The 27,416-nt window shown below is 42.9% G+C and overlaps 2 protein-coding genes across 2 annotated transcripts in view; one reads left to right on the forward strand and one right to left on the reverse strand.

Annotated features, from left to right (window-relative positions):
• Nucleotides 1–27,416, reverse strand: part of MCF2L2 (MCF.2 cell line derived transforming sequence-like 2) — a 115,522-nt gene that overhangs the window by 42,121 nt on the left and 45,985 nt on the right. The window lies entirely within an intron of this gene.
• B3GNT5 (UDP-GlcNAc:betaGal beta-1,3-N-acetylglucosaminyltransferase 5) overlaps nucleotides 13,043–27,416 on the forward strand; it is a 19,065-nt gene continuing 4,691 nt past the window's right edge. Inside the window, exon 1 of the mRNA XM_041406011.1 lies at nucleotides 13,043–13,102. The gene's annotated coding sequence lies outside the window, so the exon portion shown is untranslated. The remainder of the gene's footprint in view (nucleotides 13,103–27,416) is intronic.

Consider the following 27,416-nt stretch of genomic DNA (forward strand, 5'->3'; position numbering starts at 1 on the left):
TTTCTGAAAAGAACCCCCAGCATAAATCATAACTGGTGCTCCCAAATTATTGTGCTGGTGAAAACCTGACTGCATGACAGGTGTGGAACCAGCAGAAATGGCACTCATGCAGGAGCTCTCCATACCTGTCCTACAAAAACATATGGTGCCTAGGAGATGGAACATTAGATGGAGTATTTTCAACAGCCAGAAGAGCAGAAAATGGGTATGTAAGAGCAAAATATTTAATTTAATAAATTAACTAAAAAAACACTCTCATCACTTTTATAAATTTATCTAATTAGATAGAGAGCTACTAAAATTGAAAATACTGGTTCTTTTACTACCCAAGGCTTCAAACACAATAATAAGGACTGAAAGAACCTGTGTGCAGTGTTATGGAAACATAATCACAGAAAAAATATCAACACTGGATAGACTTAAGGGAAGTCAGAGGGAATAATTTACTGGCTTGCAAAAATGAGCACAGTGGTAAAAATATCTCTGGTCCAGCACTCTGGCTAGTTCAAAGCACTGTGAAACTCCTATTTCTGAATGTAAATAAAATTTAACAAGACTATATTTTTTTGCAATGATATCTTCTTTGTAGGTAGTATATGACAAAAGTCTCACTGTTGCAGTAGAAGAAGAATCAGCAATAAATATCACATCCAATTTTGAATTAGAAATCACTACAAGAAATTCCAAGGCTGGTCTAATTATAAAATCTCAAAATTATCTTGATGCTATGGAATGAAAAGAAATGACAGCATGCCAGTAGCTGAGTAGAAGAAACTTACATTCCACCTACATAACGGCATTTAAGAGGATTTTTTTTGTTGTTTCTCATAGTGCTAAAAAGGCCTTTTTCAATTGAAAAGTATTCTTAACTGAGGTTGTGCAACAGCTCAAATGAAATTTGAGTAATGAGTCAGTTGCTGTACTTTACCTCCTAAAATGTAATAAAAGAACATTCTGGATGTAAGAACATTTGTTTCAACAGAACTTGTTGTTAGTTGATACAGTATTTGTTAGTTGATACAGACAACAGTTCTGATTTCTCTGCCCTGTACTCTTTTTTTGTTTGTTTGTTTTTTCCAGTGAGAGCAATGCCTCACAGGAACGATAGTTCTTAAAATACATTTCATGGCTACAAACAAACCCCAACTAAGTAACTTTGAGAAGCATAAGGGACTTAGGTAATACACTCCACCCCATCTCAAAATTCGTGCCCTTTACTGAAGTTATTGTAGTGCCTGCTGCAATGTCTAATGGATTTGCTCCAGCTGTTATGAAAGTTCCTCTGAGCAGAAGGACTGCATCTTTGTTAGAAATATATTTCACCACCAAAGTCGCCATTTATAATATTTTGCTTCTTCTGAAATGATCTGAACTCTTCACATAAAAGGAATTGTCCCATATTCACTGTTCCCAAAACAAATGACCTTGGGGAAATATTTTTATATATCTTAATTAGTTGACCTACATTATAGGAACCAGAGCATAGTTGTTAATGGAGAGGTAAATTAATTAAATCACCTACAGAAAAGAATAATATGAATAGAGGACTAAAAGTCACACAGGAGTTTTTTCTTATCTCAATTGTGCATCTACACTGAAAAGATGCATCTCTGAACCCAAATTTGAGCTACCTTTAGATGATGTGGATGCTACAGACTGGTCCTTACTGTGGGCCAAAATAAGAGACCACATAGCTGTGTACATGTTTTGTCAAATACCCATATTTGTGAACTACCCATCCGGCCCCCCTCGTGATTTTGGTTTTAATCTTGCAGCTCCACTGTTTCTGTTTGGTGATACAGATATATTTAGCTCTGTGATATCTCAGCATTGAGTAATCAATTAGCTAAGAGCAGGTGAATAATTTATATACAAAAATAGTGTAACTGCTAAAAGTTACTAGTATTAGGTCGTTCCAGCAGATTGTCATAGGTTGGTAATAAATTGAGATCCATAGAAACTACTACACACACATGCTTGTGAAATATCTGATGTTACTGAGGCACTGCAGGTTAACAGGCTGCTCCCACACTGTGCAGACTTGCAAGCAATTTCTGTGTTTGCTTGAGATCATGAGTATTTACATGCAGACCACAGAATGAACTTAATTACTCAGATTTCAGTATGCTTTAGAAATATTACCCAGTCAAAAGAAAACGTGGTGATTTCCTAGGGCCAGGCAAATCTAGTGCAGCAACAAACCATATTGAGTAAAGGATTTAAAGTGAGGACAGAGAGAAAGACATAATTCTTCACTACACTTCCTTAAGGATGGATTTGATCTGCTGAACTGAAGCCAGTATGGGTTGCCAGCCAACCATGGAAGCTCACTGGTTTTTTTTACATGTAGAAATATAAATACATGCACATATGCACAGAATTAATTCATATACAAACACTGACATTTATTCCCATACTTGTTTCTAGCTAGCAATGATTAGAACATACCTTATGAATATATATCAGTGATATATGTATATGTATATATATGAATATATATCAGATATATATATATATATATATATATGCATGTATCAGTCACAATGATATTTCAAAGATAAGGCCTCTGAAATGAAGCACTTTAGATTTTGCGTGTCCTACTCATGTGGGAAATTCATGGGGTTTTTGTGTCCTAGCAGTAATTTCTTCCTGGCCACCTTTTTCTTAAAAGTTGAAAATAGAGCACGTAAAAAAAAAAAAAAAAAACAAACAAAAACTCTAGATATTTAATAGTTTCTGACTTCTGGAAAAAAAAAACTTAACAGCCTTCTTCTATGCCCAATCTGACTTTTAAGACCACAACCACTTTCAGATTACATGCCGTATGCTTTTTCCTTTCCTTTGTAGACACAATACAACAATATCCAAATACCAGTTGACCTCATTGAGCAAGAAATCTGATAAGGGCTGACAGTGCTGTGGACTTTCCCACACAGGATGGTAAAGCACTTTTTCAATAACAGCAAAAGTTACAGCAAAAGTGGTAAAACCCCAAAACTTTCAGACAGACAAGACCAGCAATATGAAACGCAGAAGTAGGTTAAAGGAAATGTAAGGGACACTGTTTATACTGAGAATTCTTGCTGACTGCTAGAGCTCAGGCTCTAAGCAAACCTAAACCTAAACCTAAACCTAAACCTAAATCTAAACCTAAACCTAAACCATGCCCACAGCCTCGCTCCAAAATTCTCAGCAGTCTCAGGTGGATGTCCTTGCTGTGGGTGTCTTGTTGGGACAGAGAAGGATTTAGGCACATGTGACTCTGCTCCCTGCAGATTCCTACACCACCCTAATCTCTCACTGCAGAGCACCTCTGACAGTGCTGTGATTTACATGTCTCATGCCTGTGGTACTCACTCGTCCCCTTCCTGTCCCTGCAAGGACATTTTGTGCCATACAGAGCCATTTTCTATTGGGATTCAAAAGCTTAACACAGAACTGTCATTTACTTCATGTAAATGGGAACACAAATTCTATCCTCAAGGCCCAACTTCTTCAGAAGAGCAGGAGAAGAGCACCAGTGGTTTTGATTCTCATGGCAGATCTGCCTTTGATAGCTTTGTTCTGCTTTGTAAGGCCATTTGGGTAGAATGAAGAATTAGTTTTATTAGTAAAATTAATAATAATTGATGTTACGGACAGGCCTGAGTTTATGTTGGAGAGGGCTGACCAGGGAAGTTCATGTTGCACTTGGAAGTGAGAGGATAGGTTTGGTGATGATGCCTCAACCTTTGAGGGTCTGTATTTCAAGCACTGGCACAGGCTGCCCAGGAAAGTGGTGGAGTCAGCATCCCTGGAGGTATTTAAAAGTCATGTAGATTTTTCCACTACAGGGGACATGGTGTAGTGAAGGCCTTAGCAGTGCTGGGGTAATGGTTGGACTTGATGATCTTAAAGGTCCTTTACAACTGAAATGATTCTATGGTTCTATGATTTCAATCTGAGACATGACCCTAAGGAAAGTCCATCCTGCAAAATCTGCTTCTTCCTGTACCAGAACACAAAATTGTGCCAGACTTACAATCTATGGTCCTCCAACCCAAACTCTAGTGCATCTTGGACTCTGCTTTTAAATACCCTCATGAATCAGTATTTGAGGCCTGGGAGAAATAAACTGAGGTGTTAGTTACAGGACAACAGCAATGGAACAGGGAGAGAAAATTCTGACAAGCTCAAATGGAGTTTATGAGAGCAACTGGAACATATTGTGCTTTAGTTAATCTCTTCTTGGCACATTTACATCTGTCAGTAAGTTGTGAACTGCCATGGCTGAGGACAAACATCCCCTTTTTGTGTGCCACACGTCCTCAGCTGCAGTAATCTGGGCCAGAGGGGCAGGCAAGGATCCTGCCATCTGCAGCTACCACGCTCCACCCAGCAGGGACTGGGAATCACAGCTCTCAGTAACATCCACATCCATTTACTGAACTGTACTTTGGGCAGCCCTGTCTGCCACACCCTGAAACATGGCTTGCAGAATTTAATGATAAACTTGGAGAAAGAGGGAGAGACACTCATGGAAGATATTCCAAACTTAGATGGAAGATATTCCAAACTTAGAAAGAAACTTTAGAGAACTGTCAAATAGACTCCAGCTGGAGAAAGTGTTCAGAGGGCCACTTTACTCAGTAGGAAACTCAAAGGGAAACTCCTACAATTGCAAATTGCACGAAACTGGAAGGACACTACCCAACATTTGGGGTTCTTACTTTTTCCTCTAAGCAGCTGCTAATGGGGATTGTCCAAGATAATACAACGGCACAGAGAGATTTCTAAGTTCATCCACGACAGCCATTCCTTTCCTTTTCTCCCAGAAGAATAGGGAGCTTGGTTTATCAGCATCAGTGGCTGTTGCAGGTCTTACACAAGCCTCGCCTACGTGGGAAATGCCTTGTTTGCCACTCCAGTGTTTGTAGCTAGAGCTGGGGCTGGGCGGTTGCCTGGCAGAGGTAAGAGCACTGCACCAGGCACGGCTCTTACGGGGGCTGGAGCTCTCGGTGTCCTCTGCCCACACAGGAAATCTGATCTGACAGACTGCTGGGGGAGCACAGACAAATAGAATTTAGGCACTTTTACCAAGAAGAGCACGCTTAGGGTCACCTTGTTTAGCTCTAATGCAGGTCAGGCGCCACAAAGGCAAGACTGTCCATGCTAGTTTGTCCAACATGGCTATTAACCAGGGAACAGTATTTGAAGACAGGTTTGTAAAAACTAGAAAGGCAAATAAAGCATCAGTGTCTCCCAACTAGAGGCTACAGAGAAAGACCGGCAACAGTGTATTGAGTAATCTGCCTATGCACAGGAACTGCAGAGTCTACAGAGGAGCTGCTGGACAGACAAGTCATACTATGTAAAACAGAATTCCTTTCTAGACTCATACAAAGAAAGAATGTTCCTGCTGAATGAAAAAATCCACATGAATTTTCAGAAGTGAATACAGAATTCTAAAGGTGATTACGTAATAAATCTTCCAAACCTAGTTATTATATTCCCAGTTAATGAGCAGCTTGTTAAATGCAGGAAATAAAGTCAGCAGTGATTTACTGCACAGTGCAATTGATAAATCACTGCTCCATTGAATCACTCACTACATGGGACTGAGTGATCTCCCATCTGCTGTGTCCTGTCTGCTGCTGTCCTGCAAACCGTGCAATTATTTAGATCAGCTCAGTGTGGGTGCAAGTCACTGACATCTGATTAGGCAACATGACGTGCTCTTTGTGCTGTTGTAAATAACAATGTGAAGCGCTCAGCACTCCTTCATGAGCTAATTGACACACAGGAGCTGCACGTTTTTAACTACAGAGTTTAAAAACAGACTCTTTTGAAATTGGTGTGAATGTGCAAAAGCAAGGCTTTGGCAGGTGTCGGAGAATTTTACCCTGCGAGAGGTGTGATTGCTCTTGGTTAGTTTCAGTGATTTCCCAGCCTGGAAACTGTCCCCATTCTGCCCTTTACAGAGAAAGCAGCACCACCTGAACTGAGGTGGTGTAAAATCACACCAGTGCCTCTCCTTCTTCCTCATCCATCAGCTGATAACGCTCATAACAGGGTTCATTTCCTCTGCTCCTTGGCTTGTGCCCGTGTTACCTGGGATTTCGAGATATTATGTATTATGCAAATACATAAAGGCCAAGGACTATCGACCTGCCATGTCAGACCAAAGTCAGGTTTTTATGGAGAGATGAACAAGCTACAGTTAGGGGAGAAACAAGCATACAAAACTTGAAGTCCACATGTGCTTCTTCAGAGAAGATGCATCCAGTCCTAAGCCAACACGGAGCTGCCTTTCTTTGTGTGTGCTCTGTAAAGCCTGAGTTGGATCAGGGGTGTGAGCAGACCTTTAGTCCTGGCCTGAATAGGCAGAGGAAGAGGAGGGAGATCGCTGCCCATTGACTATGTGCTTGCAGAAATTTTCGGTGCTTTTCAAGTGGAGCACACACATTTCTGTGACACGAACAAGACAGAAGATACCTCTGATGTGCCTAAACCAAACCGACCATCCAGGAGGTGCATGTGGCCAGCTGCATTCCAGGAGCCTGCCCAGAGCCAGCAGGCAGCAGAACAACTACACAGAAAACAAGTCGAGGAATTCCTGGAATTTCTGAAGAGCATTAAAATAACCTTAGTATCCAATAGCAAGCAGGTATGAGAGATAATAGCAGAAGTGACTGCTTAATGCTCTTTGATATTCGATTAAGTGCAAATTTTGTAAGAAAACATATTGAGAGTGCTTTTTTCAGCTTTTCTCTACCTCCCACACTCTTTGGGAGCAAGGACGCAAGGCCTTCAAGGACTTCAGGAAGCCTCCAGAACACTCAGTCAACAACTGCATTTTAACAACAAGAATTTTCTTCTTCTATTCATAATAATTTTCCCAGTTCCTAGAAATATTTGGGACTCTAGTAGGAATGAATCTCCCCTTGTTATTCTACACAGATTTCTATCAGCAGCCAGATCTCCCTACATGGCAGCATACACTTCACTTCAAAGATCTTCCCAACCCTTTAGGCTGTAATTAGACTTGTAAATGCTGGAGCCAATCTGCCCAACAGGGAAACTTCTCTGAAAACAAAGATTTTGTAAAAGTTGAAAGAGACAATGGCAAACAAGAAATGGCTTGTGGCTTCTTGAAATTTCTCCTGCTGACTGAACTTTCATTAAGTCTGGTGAAAGAAAACAGCTCTCTGTGCCTATTGATTGAGTCAAGAGCATGGTTTGTCTTTTAAAATGTAGACTCCAAGTTCTTCCTCTCTACAGCTGGAAGTTTTCATGAGCCTGGAAATTAGACTGGAAAGACATGCTGTTGGGCTCCTACTGCAACACTCACCAAAATCACCTTCTTTTAATTGTAACAGAAGTCTTATATTACACTATTTTATGAAATTTATCTATTTTCACATTCAGGTTATGTATGTATATATATTTTTCCATTCATTTACACACTGAATGGAAATATTTGCAATGGATCTTACTTATGTCATGTAAAGAGAGGAAATTGTTGTCCAGTCTGGAAAAGAAAAGGCTTTGGGAAGACCTTTTTATGGCCTTTTAAAATATAAAGGGGGCTTACAAGAGAGACACAGTAACCAAAGCCTGTAGTGACAGCACAAGGGGTGATGGTTTTAAACTGGCTGAAGGCAGATTTAGATGAAATATCAGGGAGAAATTCTTTACTTTGAGGGTGGTGAGGCACTGGAACAGGTTGCCCAGAGAGGCTGAGGATTACTCATCCCTGAAAATGTTTAAGGCCAGGCTGGAGGGGGCTCTAAACAACCTATTCTAGTGTAAGGTTCCTTGGCCATGGCAGGGGAGTTGCACTACAAGATTTTTGGGTCCATTCCAACCCACACTATTCTATGATTCCAGTATTTAGCTCTGCCTCCTGTAGAAGCTCTGCATCTTCGGACAATAGCTAATGAAATCAGGAAACTTAGTTCTCTCCTGCCATACACAGCTCTGATGATTACAATAAGCACTTGGACACCAAAGCTTTCAGTAGCACTCCCTGAGCTACTAGTATTTTTGACACCAGTCTACACCTAAATTTAGCAATTCCCAGACCTAAAGTCAGCACATCTTTGCTATTGCTGATTTAGAATCAGGCTCTGGCACAATATTCTCATTCTGAAAATAGCTTCTAATTCCTTACCCAGGGCAGAAGTGCTGTCCTGCTCTACCCACACAACCTGATGTTTCAGTGATACACTTATTCTCATGTTCAGAGAGATGCACAGACTGGAGGTTCCCAGAACTTGCTAGATCAACAACCCTGACCCAGATAAAAAGATACACTGAATCTAAAGGATTCTTTGATTTAAATAATATCCAAATCTACAATTGGAACCTGTCATTTAAGGGGACAAGCACCTTCAGGCACACAGGCTGCACACTCCAGGATGTGAATATGCCAAGTGACAGCTGGCTGCTGGTGTGCAGAAGTGATCCCAGATGCTCCACAGATTTCCTAAGTATGTAAAGCACACTTTATGGGCATGTTCAGAGGACAAGCAGTGAGGCTGGACTTTGTACATGCTTGGAGATTATCTTGCATGCGTACAGAAGTGCTCCATGCATACATGATAGCTGAGTCTTAAACTTGACTCTCTTTCATTAAAGTCACAAAAATGGTACCTCAGACTTCAAACCCTGAACTGGTCATTCATGAAGTTAATTAGATCTGAAATAAATGTAGGAGAGATTACTGCCTCATGAGAATTTGATTCAGAAAGGAGAAATGTCATTATGTGACATGCCTCACCTGAGTACAAAACCACCAATGCCTTGCAATTTTCAGTTTATTATTCAGCAGTAATAGACCTGAATGAAGATGAAACATTAATTATATCCTAACTCCTGCCACTGCACACTGATCACTTCAAGATACACATTGTTGTGCTTGTAAGTGATCTCTGTTAAGGCCATATTGACCACTCACTGAGAACACTAAAACCATATGCAAGATTTGGGGGGTCATCTCACGAAAAAAATGAGACTGTGGTCAGAATGCCCTGGAGCAGATGTCATACTTCTGTGTTTTCAAAATGAAGCACTAACATTGCCCAACATTCTCCCAGCCCTTGTTGCGAGGTGGACTAGAAAAATGCTGGGTTTATCAGATACAGAGCAAATCAACCAGAAAAATATTCCAAATTTACAGGAAATTCAGTTTTCTGTCTGATGGGGATTGCCAATATCAGCTTTCTGGATGGAATTTCTTGATCAGTTTATCCACTCCAACTACAAAGGAACAATTGTGCATCTTTGCTTGCTCCCAGTCACTCCATCCTGCCCCCTTCCTTGCATTTGACAGTGAGTGTACTCCAGCATGCACACTCAGGTAAACTGGTGGGCAAGATGAGTTGGCCCAACTCAAAACCAACCTCACAAAAAAGACAAAAAAGGTCATACCAGCTGCTCAGGTGCCAGTCCTGTAAAAGGGACATGAAGGGACTACATGAGGTGGGTGTGGGGAGAGCAAAAGGTGCAGCAGCAGCATCCCTAAATGAGCTAAGACTGGTTGTGAAACTATTTTCAGAACAGATCTATGAATCAGATTTCCGGCCATAAAATCACACCACAGAACAGCGAACCAAATAATTTCCCCACAATAACATTTGACCATAAATAGAATAATATCCCAGCAAAGTAGTCAATGCATGATTAGGGCAGTTTGCTACAGGAACAGGCTGCCTACAGCCATTTGTGCAAATGAACTAGAAAGGGCTGCCTTGCTTGAAATTTTGTCAAAAATGCCCAGCTCTGTTATACATAGAGTCTAAGCACAGTCATGTGGTTGTGAAAGACTTTCACACTTCTCATACAAGAAGCACGTCAAGGATACACAGAAAGATGCTGGTTTGGCTTATCAAACAGAACTGTACTTCTGGATTTTTAGATTGCCTTTCCATTGATTGAAGATCTCTTCTCATGGATTTTGGGCCTGGGCTATACTGGGCTGCACTGGACAACACAATAGGCGCTGTTGGATCATGCCAGTCCCTCCTGTTGGGATGGGTCTGCAGGATGAACACAGCAGCAGCTGGGCCAGAAGCACAACCCCTCTGAGAGCACTGTGTGGCTTCCTCAGGGCTCCTTGAGATTCAAAGGCTCAGAAGCATTAAATGACAGGTCTCTGATCCCAACCTCCTTGTGCAAATACATCATTGGTACGCAGGCTTCTGTGTTACAAAGTATTTTATGGAATTTGCCTCCAACCTTCCTCTTCCACTGGGCAACAATTGCTAAACCATGTTGCTCATACAGTAGGAAGCAATAAGAGCACAACACCTCAACACAAATCAGCAGGAATTACAAACCATTCTACAAAACAGTAACATCTAGGTATTTCTCCATGTTCTATTGAATCTTATCAACTCATTATTTACTCTGAAATAGGGCCTGAGGTTTCCAGCTGGATGTGAGGCCAATGAGTGGCCCATACAGGAACCAAACCCACGACCGAGGTTGATGCTGGTGCCATGGTGTGACGGACTGAGCGAAATGGAAAGGCTGTTTGGCTGCAGGGAGGCACCTGCTAAACCCACATCCCTACAAACTGCACTGTCCCACATCCTTGCACTGTAAACCACGCTGCTCTCTGAACAGTGACCTGAGCCTGTGCATGCAGGACAGCATGATTACAGCAGGGCAGGTTTCCTGGGGAAAACCACATGTGGGGGCCTCTCAGAACAGCCAGCCAGATAGTGCAGCCTCCTGCTTTGCTGGTTCAGAGACACAACCGGCTCTGCACTTCTGCCAGGGCTGAGTGGGCCTGATATGGCCAAGAAGGGATGTTTAAATGTAATTTATAAACAAATAAGGGTGGTGCTCTGAAGAACCTCTCCCTACCAGCATCACTGGGGAAAAAATAGAAGAGGTGGATCCTAATTTCTAAATAAGTTTTATCTCAACAGAGGACTGAACAAGATTTGGTTTAATACAAAGGAAATGGAAAGGGGAAGGGAAAGTGGAAAGGAAAAAGGAGAAGGGAAGTGAAAGTGGAAAGGGGAAGGGAAAATGGAAAGGAAAAAAAAAGGAACGGAAAGGGGAAAGGGGAGAGGGGAGAGGGGAAAGGGGAAAGGGGAGAGGAGAGAGGGGAAAGGGGAAAGGGGAAAGGGAAGGCAAGGCAAGGCAAGGCAAGGCGAGGCAAGGCAAGGCCATTCTGTCTACTGAAAAATAAAATCTATTAAGAGATACAGATAGAAATTTTCCAACTGTAATTTTAGGTCAGAAGGAGGATGAAGTGTGATTACTTCTGTGACATCAATTGGAGAAAATCCAGATCAATCAAGATGGGACATTAGTAAGGACAAAGAAAAGATTGTGGATCCTTTGAGCAGATGTCACTTTTCAGGAAAAAAAGTAGACACAACTGTATGACAAACTCAGTTTCTTTGCAGTGTTGATTAGAAATAGTAATTTTTATTCAATAATTGAAATATTTCTGACTTTGTTTTCTATGGACCCAGTTCTTCAAATCTTGTAATTATGTCTGAATGATGTTTCCACATAAACACACCTTAAAATTTAAAGTTATCTCCTGATTTTGAGAATGTGACTCATTGAAGCTGTATCTTCTGGAAGCTGCATTACCCAGACACAGATAAGGCAGAAATGACACTTAAAAGTTGCAAAGAAGAATAATGTATGGGGAAAAAAAACAACCATTGTGTTTGTGAACTAGGGAAGGAATCAACAATTATCATTTTAGTAAGAAAAATGAATGATGTTTGTTTATAAGTTTATTTCTATTTTTTATTTAAACACTGCTCAGAAAACATGTCAAATTTCCACTGTGACCTGCAAACTTTTCCTTCTAAGGTGAACTGAAGATTGCAGAGAATTATATTTTGTCTTACTCCAGATCAAACAAAGGAAAGTCTGGGAAGGCTGCTATAAAGTATTTAGTCATACTAAGACACACAACAGGAGAAAGGAGAGATCAAGTGAAAAACTCCTTAGGCCTTGAAGGTTCCCAAGCAAAACCTGTATTGCAAAACAACACATCCTTCCATAGGACCATCAGCTGCTCAGGTTTTACCCTTGCTCTACTTTTGCTGGGTGACCTTGACAACAGTATTCCTATCTCTATTTTCTCTTGTGTGTGAAAAGAAAACAATTCCTTGCCTCACAAAGCCATTGTCAGATTTATGGTTGCAAAGTGACAAGCAGACCCTAATTGTCATGATATGCAATAGTTAAATTTCTATGAAGTCAATGATGAGGTCAGGAATGATTCAGATCAATCACAGTCATGTGAAAGAACTGGAGATATACAATGGGTTTGTGTTTGATCTTTATGGTCAGTGAGAAATCTATGATTCTGTGATTCTATAAAATTACACAAGGCACAACATTGTAGTGGCTTTCCAAGTGAATTTGAATGCCATTTTTAACTCAGTTTTTCTCTTTACAAAAGTTTGGCAAAAGTGTATTCAATGAAGGCGCGTTTATAGCATTTTCTTTGGTTTGTTTTTTAAACACTTCTGTCTCAGTCCTACTGCCCATGGAGACTAACTTACTATTGATGTTCTTCAATTAATCAGGCATTCCCCTCAGGCTGGTGTAAGAAAGTCACCAAGATTTGTGGGGAAGGTAGAAGAGAAAAAGAAACCCTAAATCATGCTCTCTTTTACTCCTCTGAAGATTCCCAACAGCAATGGGAGACAAACAAGTTTCACTGTGACCTACAAAGTAACTACCCAGCAATAAGATGTTATTTGGCACCTCGGAGACTTAGAGGAGCAATTAGCTAAACTTTTATGGCGTCCCCTAAGAAACATTTAAGATAGAAGCACTTTAGAACTTTTAGCACATCACTTTTCTCACTCCGAGTGTCAGCGCATGGCAGAATTTTCCCACGTCGCGCACGGCGGTGTCACCGCGCCCAGCCGCTCGGGAGCAGCGCCGCGAGTTTGAGCAGCGGGACGGCCGGGCCGAGCACGGAGCCCGGGCCGGGCGCGGGGAGCGCGGCGCAGGGGGCGGAGCCGGCGGCTCCCGGGCCGCCGGAGCCCATCTGCTGCCGGGGAGCGCCGTGGCCGGCCCGTCCCTGCTGCACGAGGAAGCCAGCGGAGGAGAAAGCAGCTCTCCGCTCAGTTTGGTAGGTGAGGTGCGGGAATCTCTGCTGGGTGTCGTCCCGCTGCCCCTCGCGCTTTCTGAACTAAGAGCAGTTGGTTCCTCTGATGGCTAAAGCGAGTGGCGGCTAATTGAAAGTAGCGAAAATATTCCGGTTTTCTAAATGCTAGGGTTTTTTTTTTTTTCTCTTCTCTGCCTGGCTTCAGGGATTGTAAGAGCTGGTCTGTTCAGGGGAGGAGGGTGTCTCACTTCTCCGCGTTTCAGGAATTGCGGTTCCCTGCTTTGGACAAACGAGTTTTCCAACTGCTTTGTTTCCAAGGTTTCGGTGCAGACCGCATCCATTACTGCCGTACGCGCTTGCCTCTTCTCCCGTCCTAAAGAAGGGTCTTGTTGGGGTTTGGGATTTCAAATTTCTGTGATAAACGAGACCAACTTGAGTGTAGTTTTTATGTCTGTTCTATGTAACCTAGCAGATTCCCCCCAAACCTCTGATTGTCTGGCAGTCGACTATGTTTAAGGAAAAAAAAAAAAAAGCCAGAAAATTATCTGGGTTTTTGTGGTCCTTTCAGGGTCCTTCTCATGCCCTGAGCCTTGGAGGGAAAACTCGCTGCCGCTCGAGCATTGCGGTGAAACAACCCATTCAAAGGCGCGCCGTTTCCTCCCGCCCCTTGTTCCAGCAGCCCCTCCCGGCTTCCTATTCCTCCAAAGATTGTTTTTTTCTACAGGAAAAGTGTGGTATTTTTTTTTTTTCTTCCTCCACTATTCCCACACAAGAAACTCGCAGATCCGGCTGGGAGTTTCTCCTCGCAGCCCTGCGTTGCAACACGGGGACGCGCCCCCGAGAGCGCCGGGGCTGCCGCCCGCCTGCTGAGCGCGGAACGTGGGCACGGAGCTGCCTCCGCCCCGAGCAGTTTTTGGGCACCCCGCAGGAAAAATCGGCAGGAGAAATCACATTAGGGAAAAGAAGGAGAGTGAACGCTTTCGCGTTTGTGCGAGCAAAGCTTGAAAAAAAGTTTGTGGTTTGTTTTTTTTTTTTTTTGTTGTTGTTGTTTTTTTTGTTTTTGGCCTCTTGGCCAGGCTGCGGAGCTGCCGAGGGGGGAGGCTGGCGGCGGGGGCTGTGCGGGAACGAGCCCGCCGGCTCCCGCCTTTGTTTCCCCGAAGGGGCGCCCGCAGCCGCGTGGCTGGAAGCTGTTCCCTGCCTGCCGCCCCTCCCAGGCCGCTCCCGGGCTCCGCGGGTGCTCCGGGGAACGGGCATGGGGAACGGGCATGGGGGAGGGCGCGGTGGGGAGGATCTCCGTCCCTGAGCTGGGGGCCGCGGGGCTGCCGGGAGGCGGCAACAGCCGGCGGGGGAAAGCCCGTGAGGACAGCGGGGTGTCCTCCAGCCCGCGACTTTCCCGGTATGTTCGATTCTCCTGGGTTCCAAAGGTTTCGGGAGAGCTGGGGATGCCCTTGTTGCCGCGCCGGGAGGCAGGCGCGGGGCAGAGCCGCGGGTTGGGCCGGGCTGGGGACGGCGGGACCCCAGGAAAGGGAGAATCGCAGCGCCTCATCCGCGCTGCGGGGAGCACAGAGAACACCTGAGCTGTTGGGGGAACAGTAGCTTCCATAACTGCTTCTGCGCAAGATCATGGGAGTATCCGGAGATGGGAGATGCCGGTGTGAGCAACTACATGGACTGCAAGACAATGATAAGAACCCCTGTCACTGTCTTGACTCGGCAGGACAGTGCAGAACTCGGTACGTGCTGCAGCATCCTCAACTCGAAACTACCCAGGCATGCCTGAGGATCTCTCAGCAGCAGTGTTGAAACTACCAGTGCAGCTGTTGAAACCTGGTTTGTATGATGCTGTCTTGTTCTGACTTCTCCTCGATACTTGGATTTCTTCTAGCAGTTGGAAAGGGAAAGGAACGGATTGTTTTTTAAAAGGAAAAATAGCTGCAGTCTAAGGGGTTTTTGTTGAATAGGGCAGGAGACAGTAAGTCACTGTTGATAACAGCTATGGAATATTCTAGCAGTATTCCAGAAGCCTGCACTGTCACATAGAGCTGGCTGTTGCTCTAGTATTATGGAAGTTATTGGTTGTTTTTTCCAAAACTACTTTCATAGAAGTCCACCATTTATTATATACAGAAATGTAGTATTGCAGTAAAAATGTGGGCTTTTTTTCAAGTAAGGGGTTTGGAGTTTGTTTGTTATTCTGCTTAGAAATGTAATAGTATCTGCTTACTGACTGTCTTCCACTGAGTGAAACAAAACTGTATCACTTTCTGCTTTCTCTGAGGTCCCAAATTATTGAGAAACAAACTGGTTGCTCCTGCTGCCCAAAGCAGCAGCTGGGACAATCTCTCTGACATCTGGCCAAACTGGAGTAGTGAGTACTGATGCTAGGAATGGTAATTCACCTACAGATTAGGGAGAAGCATGTGGAAAACCCTGCAAGTCATGGCTTATCATTGGAAATGCCAGTGGCTGATGTGTTTGGTGTCACTCTGCACCTACGGTGTTACATCAGTGTACTGAGCATGTCCTCCTCCATGGTTATCCCTCTGCGCCTGAGCAGTTGCCTAGGTAATCCTCTACCTTGAAGATGTTGATTACTAGAAGTACAGAAGTACTGAGGGGGTTTTGTTGTTGGGAAACCTCCCTGTGGCATTGCTGTTACTGCAGTGGGTCTGGCTGGGCCTTGGGACTGGTGGAAAGAGGTGAAGGGAACCAGAACGTGATGGATGAGCACTACTGTGACGGATGAGCATTGCACTACCAACTCTTCGTTCCACATGGCACTTGAAGAGTTTAGTCAGATACCTTCCTTAGTTTCCTAGGATGTGCACATCTCACTTGACGCTATCTCACTATTCAGCAGACCTTTAAATTCCTGTGGAAAGCAGCATGGCCTACTTCTGTCAGGTTGGCAGAAGTGAAAGCAGGATTTTTCTCTGATAAAGGAGACATATATTTGGATTCTTTACAACATTTGGGAGATTGTGGTCCAGATCCTGAACTGAGACCTGTGAATTCCTGAGTCTTCAAAAACTGAAATAATAGTCATGGATACTAGAGGTTCCACTCTATCATAAGTTTTCCATGTAGGACATTTGCCCCTGGCAGCAAAGGGAAGAACGCTGAGGAGGATCTTTGAAAGATGACACTTGACTTAAATTTTATAGTCAATGGGGAAACCACCGCCATGCATAGAAATAGGATGATGACGTGCCTTGATTTGGGAATTGCAATGGCTTAGAATGAACCCGTAGCAGTGCTGAAGTTTACTTGTTGTTTGGCTGGCTGTGTAGCCTGATCTTCAACTCAGAATTGTGGCTTGGACATGCTGTGGCTGCTACATGCCCAAATAACTCAGAAAATCTAACAGATCCCAAGGATGCTTAAACAAGATGACCTCAGAAGAAGGGAATGTTGTTGTAAGCAAAAGCAACTTAGCTGGCAGGACTGTTGAAGTGGGACATACATGTACATACTACAAAGACCACAGGCTGTAGGATTTCCTGCCTTGGCTTTCTGCAAAGCAGTTTCATGAGGTCAAGGCTGACTGCTACCAACTCCAGATTTCAGAATGTAGTTTAAAACTTGAATAAAAAATGTTCACTCACAACTTCCAGGAATTCTGCCATGCTCTGAAGGTACATGATCACCTTTCAGATGCAGCAGCTCAACTTCACCGACTCAGGTGAGGCAGGAAGTTGGGAATAAAGAACATATTTGGTCAACACAGAACATATGGTTGGAGGTGCTTTGGGACATAGCAGCAAAGGAAGGGATTTAATTGGTCCTTTGCATTTAGAGCTAAGGAAAGTTTCTTCAAATTGAACATGCTGCTGGCCTGCTAAGTCTGCTCACATTTCTTCTCCCATTGTATCCTGCATCATTTGTTTCTTCCAATCTCACTTTCACTAAGAACCTGAGGAGGCTTGTCAGACAAAACAGACCTTTTGTCTTAGGGCAGAAAACTTAGTTTTTCTTGTTCTTTAAACTGCTACTCATCAGTGGCAGTTTACAAACAGCGCTGCAGCCCTGTGCGCTCAGCCCTCGATTAGCTGTGTTTTCCTAAGGAATATGAAATAGACAGAGGATGAACTTTCTGCTACTTGACTTAGTTAACTAAAGGATGCTTAGTCTTTAACTTTGCACTGTGGACCAGACTGTGCAATCCATGTGTTTTACTGTTAAAACCACACAAAGCACTTTCACACAAAGTGCTTTCTTCCTTGGAACTTTTTGGCTTTCCAGTAACATATTTATTCACTACATTTTTAGTAGTGGGTAATACGGGTGGCAAAAGTACCATACCTATGACTAATTGTTTGCTGAGGTTCTGGCTGCTTTGTCAGCAAGCCCTGAGTAAAGTCCTGTGGTAATTACAAATACTGGCTTTCTAGTGCATTGTTCTCCAAGTTCAACTTTCTAGAACCATCAGGCTTCTTTAGCGACATCTTTGCTTTTCCTTCTTAAGTCATCCTTAAGTCATCCCTGCCTTGCAAGCCTCTGCTCCTCTCTTTGTAGCTTCCTTCTGCAGTCCACAGACTGGTGTTTTGTGGTTCTCTCTCACTGAATTGCATTTGTAATTTCTACTTTAACCCCGTTCCACTAAACTGTCCTCACAGCAGTTCCTAATCTGGTGCTGTGTGTGCAAGTGCTGTAGGTAGTTTGTTTTGCCTTACGTTAATCTTGCAAAGAAGTATGAATGTATATATACACACATATATACGACATACACGTATTTTTAAATATGTAAAAATATTATTTTACTGTCTCTTGATGTTATTGACAAGTGTGACCTATTATCCCTTTCCCCTAAGCTCAGACAAGCACTTCTGGTTAAATGCAAATACACAAGTTCCTTCATTTAATTTACAAAGATTGCCACCTTGTAGAAATCTCACTCCTTGTTAAACACATTGGGAGTGTTTAGCAGCTCCTTTGTTTGACTTTTCTGATCTGATTTTAATCTGGAGGAACTCTTTCCTTAGCCCTCTGTTTTGTGGCTTGTTGTGGCTGCTTGTTAGCAGCTGTCAGGGAGGGCACTTGAGCTATGGTGAGCTGGAACTGCAGGATGCTGTTCCTCAGTGTTCCTCCTAAGTGCATGGGGTGGGGAAGGAGCGGTGCTTTGCTTTGCTTTTCTGCCATGAGCCTGTGCTCGTCCTGCTCCCCATAGTTAATAACGACTAAGAGCAGGCACGTATCTCCTGTTCAATCCCTGCCCTTGTTGCATTGCAGAAGAGGCTGTATAAAAGCCAAAATTCTCCTTAGTTCCCACAGAAGTACGAGAGGACTAATGGAATTCATCCCACCCTGTTTGCAGACAGGCTTAAACAAAGCCTCGCACCGCTATTATCCCAGCCAATCTACAGCTCCTTTGTATAAGCTGATGGTTCTCGATCCACATTATCCTAAAATCTGAAAAGCTTACGTCTTTCTGGCTGGCTTGAGGCAATCACGGAGACCCCGAATATGCATGTAGAAGCCTACAGTACTGAATCTGTTTTTAAATTTTCAAAGAACTATCAGTTTGCTATGTGAAATATTCGACTGTCTTAAAAACTTTAAAACGTGCAAACCACATGAGAACCTTGAAACTTGTGTAATCATATAAAATAATTTAAATTAAACATTTCACTACTGAACTAATGGAAAAGGATAGCTGGATAGGTGAATCCAGATGTCACAGAAGTGATGAATCAGTAGTGAAACGTTATCCTCTCTGGTCTTTTTTGGTGGCCAGCTCATCAAGTGGACTTATAATAGCAAAACTTTGCCGTCTTGTATAACCTTCTCCCCTAACTGACAGCCCCTTCCCAAGAAGTGGGATTTTTTTATACAAATAGAGATTGGGGAACATGAACCTTACAGGTTTGGATAGTGCTTTTTTGTTTAGGAGTTTGGTTACTCAAACTACCTCTGTGCCTCTTAACATAACGTTTCTTCAGTTTCAATGCTACAACTATTTCGGGCTATTCTTTGGTCTGTGAAAACTGTGAATGCTTTCAGAATTGGAGGCTGGAAGTTAGGAGAAATGGACAGTCTGATGTGTTCCTATTTCTAGGTAATGATTCGCCTCAAGTTACAGTGACTCTTTAGTTGAATTTAAGGTGCTGTTTGTGTAACTTTAATTTTAAAGTAGTTTAAAATGTAAGTTCTTAACTTACAAGTTAAGTTCTTCTGCTAGTATATCTTGGATGACTGGTACTTCATGCTTTTATAGAAAATGTGTGTGTGTATATAGTATATATAAACTTCACATTTACACAGCATCTGCACAGTTTTATTAAATTACTGCTGAGCTACCCCAAATGGTAATTAATCTCTCAAGAAAATAACTGCAGTACAAATGCTAAACAAGAAATGAATGCATGATCGGACAGGCTGATTGCTTGATTCACATAGATGCATTTGCTATGAATGAAAGAGACAACCCACTAGATGAGATTATGCAAAAAGCAGACAGGGTCATTAACAACTTTTCTCTTCCCTCAGCCTCCAGCAGAAGACAGCATTTCTCTCTTTCTGCTTAAGTGCTGGGGGTAGCTATGCACAGCAGTGAATGGGAGGGGGTGAGGATGAGCAAGGGCAGACTGTTCAGAGCCAAAGAACAGTGGGCAATGACTGTCTCTTCTTAAGTGCATGTAGGTCTGTGGGTGTATAGAAGGATGGAGTGGCTTGGGCAATATTTGCTCTTGGTGATCTCAAGAGGAGGCCTCTGAAGTGTTGTGGTGGTGGCAGCTCCACTACATTCATGGGAGGGGATGAGCCATTAGCGGTCATCTCTTCCTCATCATCATTAATCAGAAAGCTCATTTTTTATAATTAATTATTTATGCACGTGCGTCCTCGGATGTTGATAGAAGTATTATTTTTGTCCATAAGCAGCTTCCTTTCTAGGCTGATGCTATAGTTTAAATTACTAGACCTGTGTGTGTAAGCGTGTGCTTTGTGCGTGGTGGATTCAGCATAGTGTTGGACCTTGCTGGGTGTGTGCATGTGGTGGGGAAAGCATGGCCTTGAAACTGCAGACCTGGATACCTCCCTGACAACAGAGCTGAAAACCAGGCTATGTACCTGGTTGATGGAACAGATATTAGTAAAAGTGGTGTTGGTTTTGACTGAAGGCATCTTAGGATGGGAATGAGCACTGGTGTTCTGCAAGCCAGCTTCCTCAAATTCTTGTGGATGTGCTTTGCACGTTACAAGCAAACCTGAAGATTTGTCTCCCTGGGCTCTACTTGTAGGTTTGGGAAAGGATTTGAAGCAGAAAAGAATGAGGCAGGACTTCTGTCATGCTCAGTTTTCTGTAGGGCATAAATGGTGTCTGAATGGTAAGTCAGCATGAGACTTGGCTGAGTTGAATGAGCCATGCTTAAGAAAGCAACTGAGATTATTTGGGAAGTCTTGATGGGATGGTACTCTGCTGTGTGGACTCAAGAGTTCACCTCTGGTCTGTGCTAACCAGTGTAGAACAGGGAGAGTCAATCTAATAGAGCACTAAGAAAACCCACCACTCATATACCCTTCAAGTTAACCAGTATATTTGACATTTTTAATTCCAACATGTTTTATCATCACTGGTCTAACTGAAAGAGAAAACCACAATAATTTGGCACAAAACACTCTGCATCCTAATCTGAAACTGAATTTACAAATTCTCATTTGTCTGTCTTCCTGCCTTAATGCCTACATTGTAGTGGCCCATGCAACATCCAAGCTCTTGCTGCAGTGTGGGACATTCATTTGGAGTTTGATGCTGAATTAGGTTAATAGGCTACAGTATTGTCTGAGGAAGAGGAATAGACTGGGAAGGAGATGAGAGAATATTTACTCTGGAATGAAAATCTTAAAATCTAGAAATAGCCATGGTACAATGGTGTTAGCCTTTGGTTGAAACAAGCCCTTCACACACCTTCTGACTCACTGCATTATTTTTAAGTATTCTTACTGGGCAAAAGAAGGTTTTCTGAGAGGCCCCATAAAAAGGCAGCTTGAACTAGTCCTACAGTTAGTTGTGTCAGTCTGAAACTTTACGTCCTGTTTTAGCTTGATAGCTAGCATGGAAAAAGTCTGCTTCAGATAGTTGTTCAGCTTGATCTTCAAGTATGGCCTGCAGACTGCAACAGAAATCACCTTGGGTTTGTGGGGAAAATAGGCAGGAAATAACACCTCTAGATGTAGCTGCAAATAAATATTTGAATGGGCCTACTTAAAGCAGGCACCTAAAAAATTATTGATTAGGTGGGGCTCTGAGGTTGTAGCTCTTCAACTGGAACATACTATGAAACAGGTACATTCAGTATTAATGCTTAACTAGGGAATTTTTAATTTCTTGTCTTCCAGTGTTGAGTTTTGTACTGGACCCTTGACTGCTTGATATTTCACAATTGCTTTCTCTAGTATGGGGAAAATAGTTTTCTTCAGTGTTCAGCTCAAAGTGTGCCATGTTTAATGGGATGTCCTTCTTGCAAGATTGTCTGCAATTCACTTTTGTAAAGAGGTGAATACACTAATGTGGGACGGAAAGTAGTGTCAAGCTCTTTGTATTGCCCCTTGTGGTCCTTGCCCACTTTTGCAGGCAAGCTGTGTTTATAATATCCTGGGAGTAACTGATATTATAATCACTAAAAAAAAATAATTACACCACTAGCACAGAAGCTTCCAGATAAGACTTCAAATAGAAACGGAAATTATCTACTGTAAAATGGAGAGGGAGGTGACTTTCCAGAGGCTATAGTAATGGGGTAACATTAACAGCTGCAGCTAATGTGCTCTACCCCTTTGCTACCTCTTTTTGCCTTGGTGCATGGGAGTAGGAAGGAATGTGTGCCAGAGTCGTATGTCTTTAAATGCTGGCACTGTGAAAGTGAACTTACATAAATTCAGACTGCTGCTCAGTGCATTATTAGAGCTCATTGCTGCCAAAACAGATGTGGTGGGTTGCACAGTAGGTGCCATTACAGCCTTTGTAGCTGAGTCTCAAGGGTTCTGACTTGTCTGTATGGAAGTTAAGTGCTTAACTTAGTCCCTCCTCTCAGAACATGAGGACACGTGGCCTTGGTCATGTCAATGACAGACAGAAACTTCAGAATATTATCCTTACTGTCAGTGCAAAGAACAGGCTCTTTTCACCTCATCTGCTGCATGTCAAGCCAAAAAAATTCGTGTTGGTGCTTGTGCATTTTATGCAAAATCCCTTGAAGTAAATGACTCATATTTTTGAGACTCATTCTGGAAAATGCCATCCTTCCTTCCAGCTTGTATGGGGAAGAGTCTGCAGTGGATATGGGAGGTTAAAATAACTGAGAACTGCAGGCTAATGTAGACTGACGCTTGAAAGATGTGGTCCTGCTCCTCTCCTGCCATCTCCATAGTGGCTATTTTGGACAACTGATCTTGATAAAAGCCATTTAAGAAGGCAAATCTGTCCTTTCTGGCAGATGTCTCCATTTACATTGGCTTGTAGCAGCTGGGAAGTTTCAGCTCATTTTAGGGGAAATCATTCTCTCTCTTTCCACCCAATAGTGGAAAATTAGAAGAAATAATTCTCTTTCTTTCCACCCAATAGTTACAGTAAGTGCAAAACCTCTGTAGAAAATAAATCTCTATTGGCAATTAGCTGCTTCCTGGCAGTGCTGAGCATTTACAACCTGTTTCTGCTTCCAGCCCTGAAGGAATTGAACTGCTTTACTCAATTGCCATCTAAAGCTTTGCCATCCTTTTAATTTCTCTGCCAACACTGCTCAGTACTTGCAAGTTTTAGCCATCAGTGACAATCAGCAATTGGGCACAGCTTCAAAAGGCTCATTTTTATAGGTGGTGTTGTAGTTATTTTGATACAGAACTTCCCTGGACAAAGTGCTGTGCTTCAATGCCCATTGTTTTTAATAAGGGGGTTCCTCTTGACTGAGCAATTTCAGAATCATTTAAGGAGTTTGTGTTTTGGAAAGTGTTGGATGTTCATCTTCATGGAAGGTCAGGTGTCTGTTCAACCTGAGAAGTCTTCAACACATCCACAGACAGCATGTAAGGCTTGGGAAGAGATGACAGATAACATGACTTGTGAAGACATGTCAGCAACAGAAAAACCATCAGAGGAACCTGGGTTACATAATCTTGTAGCTAAAGCTGTAAGCAGCAAAGTCTATTCAGGCTTTGCTCCCATTAACTTAGACACATACTTTCATCATCTTCAATTACTCAGTCATAATGAAAAATCTTTATAAACTTGTGTTTTGACAGCTTATTTGATGTGTGAACTTGACTAGATTTCCTTTGGACTTTGGGTGTAAACAGTACATAAATCAATACTAGAGATGGGAGAGTTCAGTTTCACAGGAATTATAACTGTTTAAATTGCTTCAAACAGCAAAAAATGTTTTGAATTCTACTTAACAAATAAAACTCTCAAACATATCTTATAGACGTGTTCTTTGGACCCCATAGCCCCTTTCTAAACAGATTTTGAAACTTAAAGAAAATCCAACTCACTCTTGTCAGGATTGTCCCATCCTTACACTAGGCTTGACACATCTCTCTGAATTTAAAGCCAGACAGTGATAATCTTGGCCCACGCAGCTTTAACTGCAACATATCTGCCTCTGTCACCTCTGTGGCTGGGCACATTTCTTTAGTGCTGTAGAAGTGGTATTGCAGCTTAGAGGACATCTCATGTCACATCTGACATCAGGATGGAGCAAGCAGGATGAAGTGCAGGTGAAACAGGAGCTGAAACATCTCTACAATGTGCCTTCTAACCTGGGCATCCACTGTAAAGCTGATATGGAGTGACTCGTGTGACAGAACTATTCTGACCTTAAAGCAAAAGCCTGTCCTAGGGCTTCAAAATTTCTGTAGTACCAGAGCCTGGCAGTAGCCTTAGAACTGAAAAGACTGAAAGCATTAGATACAATGTTACATCTGGTTCTACAAAAGAAAACCCTTGAGTCCTATTGTGCACTTAGGTTAGGCACAGCTTGACCTCAATTAGCCACTTTCTGATACTTCCTTCAGGGATTCAGCAGGTTGCTTTTTGGGGGTAAGAGGATGGGAGGAGCTGAATTTGGATTATTGAGCAACTATATAAACTCCAGAGCTGTTGCAAGGTGTGGAAGGTTGGTGTGTTAAGGATGAAAGGGCAGAGTGTCTGTGAGGCTGTCCACAAAAGCCAAGGACAAAATATGGACATAGAAAACAGCAGCTCTTCAGATCAATTCTGTTTGTAACTAGGTAATGTTTGAGGTCTTCAGTCTTTCTGGTAAATCTTCTGAACTTTAACCAAGAGTTGCTGATATGAAGGGGCAGTTGCTACAAGTTGATTGTAAAAAATGGTTCTATTTCAAATAGTGTTTCCTGGTATATCCTGGCAAAGCCACTTGTGAGCTGAACTAATCTTCTGTCCTAGGTGGAAGAGTGAAAAATAACTATACATTATGATCTTTGTCCTAAAATACACATTGTGTCTTTTGTGTAAACATTGTCTCTTCATGGTTCCTCCTGTGAGGGTCTGTGCCTCTGGTGTCTCATGTCTAGTGTGTCTTTATTTCTCTCTAGGATGTGTCTTGTCTGTCTCTCCTTACCTGACTTTCCAAAACTATTCTACTTCTATCTTGAAAAAAACTTCATACTGACTTTTTTTCAAAAGTTAAAGTAGATTTGCTTTTCCATAGTGGTCACTCTACAAACTATTGAGTTTGCAAGTCAAACTATGCTAGCTCCTCTTTCAGCCTAGAATATATTCCAGATGCAAAATACAGAACAGTGAGCAATTGCTACAGTGAGTCATGCTTGTGGAAGTATTGAAAGGTTAAATAAAAAACTCAGCAAAGACAGGATGGCAAAAGCCTGCGCTTCTTGCAACTGGGGGAAATACCACAGGCAGCTCTAATCTTAAATCTACCGGAAATAAAGTCAGTTACAGGAACTGTGTATGGATCCATGGTTCTTACAATATTTCTGCAATATTAGAGTGGATCTAACAGCTTTCAAGCCACAAGACAGAAAATGCACACCAAGAGGAAAACCAGCTTAATTATGGTCAGAAAAATGACTGTCAGGCAGAGTTTTATCTCTGTTCAATGGTGTTTCCTCTTGCTAGAGAGAACACATTGATGAATTGGATTGCTTTCTTTTCCTGGAATGATGAAATTTGAATAGCAGCAAATAGCTCCTGTGGTGTCTCAACCTGCTTTCCTGTTAAGGGAAGGACAACATGACTAAGTCCAAAGGCTGGGTCTTGTAATTGGGCTATAAAAAGTTCTGACAATCAAAGAGACTCTGCTTGTGCATTTGTACCTTCAGTGCACATCTCCATGCGTTTGGAGAGAGATGGGCAAGTGGGTATAGACCTTCTTAAACTTCATCAGTACTGTTCATCTATAGTTGCATTTTAAAATTTTACCTGAGAGGTATTTTTCTGAGGAGGATTCTGAATAGCTTTTGTTTACTAATGGTTCATCTAATTCCACTGAACTAGAACAAGGAAATGACAACCAGACTGTTCCAGCCCTTAGCCAGTTAATTTCATGGCTTTTTTTTTTCCTCATAGGAAAAGTTTAAGTTCTCTTTCCAGCATCCCTGATTTCAGGAAAGGGTGCTAGAGAGCAGAAAACTTGAGTCTACGCATGCCTCTTGTCCCCTGCTACCTGCTCCATATTTAAAGCTGTTTCCATGATGTGTTTTGTGGTGGATTTTTTTGGTGGATATGTGGGTTTGGTTTGAGTGTTGTTGGTGGTTTTGGTTATTTTCTGGAGACTGTTTTTTTCCCTAGTGGGGAATAACTGTCACATAGGTTAGTTTCACTGCTAGCTTGCAGTGACCATGTCCTTTTTATCTGTGGTGTTGATTGTTGTCTCCTTTTACCAGATGGCTTTGGCAATTGCAGACTGTTTCCCGAAATTCTTATCCAGGTGTAATCTAAAAAAGTTGTATTTGGTGATGAGTATCCCTGTGTTTACCAAGGTAAACTTTGCTTCAGGTGGTTAAATAGATTGCCTTGTGGTTCCTTTGCTTTCAGTCCTCTGCTTTAAGTTTATCATGATGGCAGTGAACAACCTGACAATCTGGTAGCTTCAGACCGGCTCCTTCAAAAGGAACCACCAAAAGTTGGGATTTCTGTAACACTCCAGCTTGTCTGCATCCCTGTGCTTCATCTGAAACAAGAGTAAGCTTTGCAATAATGTTCTATTGTAAAGTTGCTGAGTTTATAACTCTGAGGTGTATTGTTTAACTTCATGTTTCCAAAATAAAAAGGGTTTAAACTGATACTATAAAAAGCGCTGACTGACTTTTATTCACCAAACTGCCCATACAGCTCTTCTGTTACGCATTACAATCTGCAATCCTTGGGTACACCAATGCACGGTTTCAGTTTTGAGCAGCCGGTCCCCTTCTGGTCCACTTCCTGGATTGCCCCAGGTATTCTTATCGCTGTATACGCTGTTGTGTTCTCATCATGCTATTCTCATTGCAAGACTTCAGATGGCTAAAACAGTCTCAAAATATTTGTGTTGCATGTAACTTCTGACTTGAAAGTGATAGCTTGTGTTCTCTTGCTTCTGGGGTTGTTTCCATGCAACAAGTGCTTAGTTCGTGGGATGTCCTTCCTTATGGTGCTAGTCCTACACTTCTTGCTTAACAGCTATTTTTGGCTTTTTATGGGATGAACAAGTAGTTGCCGCTTCAGGCTGCGCTTGTTTATGATACAGCAGAGACAACTCTGGCTACAAGAACCAAATTTTAACGTGCAGGGCAAGAAGGTTGGACTTGGGGGGCTTTTTGTTCTTTGTATTCTTCACTTAAAGGCTGGCCGGTAGCAGAGACAGTAGCGCTGTAAGTGCAAGGGTGTACCTGTGGCGGGGGTGCCTAACAGGAGAGCCAGTGAGTCTGTCTGTCTGTGTGTCAGTCCGTGTGTCCTGGGTGTAGTTCGGGTGCCCGAAGGTGCGAGCCGGGCAGAGCCAGTGTGTCTGTGTGTCTGTGTGTCAGTCCGTGTGTCCTGGGTGTAGTTCGGGTGCCCGAAGGTGCGAGCCGGGCAGAGCCAGTGAACAGCTGTGTCTGTGTGTCAGTCCGTGTCCCGGTATCTCGGGTGCCCTGAAGGGCCGGGCAGAGCCTGTGTGTCTGTGTGTCAGTCCGTGTGTCCCTGTATCTCGGGTGCCCTGAAGGGCCGGGCAGAGCCTGTGTGTCTGTGTGTCAGTCCGTGTGTCCCTGTATCCCGGGTGCCCTGAGGGGCCGCGCGGTAACGGCCGGCGCGGGCTCGCGGCGCCTCACGCCCCGCGGCCGTTGGGCCCAACGGCCGCTCCCCTCAGGCCAGCGCGGACGGGCGGAGCGGCGGGGGGGGGGCGGGGGG

The sequence above is a fragment of the Onychostruthus taczanowskii genome, unplaced genomic scaffold, assembly GCF_017590055.1.
Source record: "Onychostruthus taczanowskii isolate IOZ18803 unplaced genomic scaffold, ASM1759005v1 scaffold24, whole genome shotgun sequence".
Taxonomy (NCBI): Eukaryota; Metazoa; Chordata; class Aves; order Passeriformes; family Passeridae; genus Onychostruthus; species Onychostruthus taczanowskii.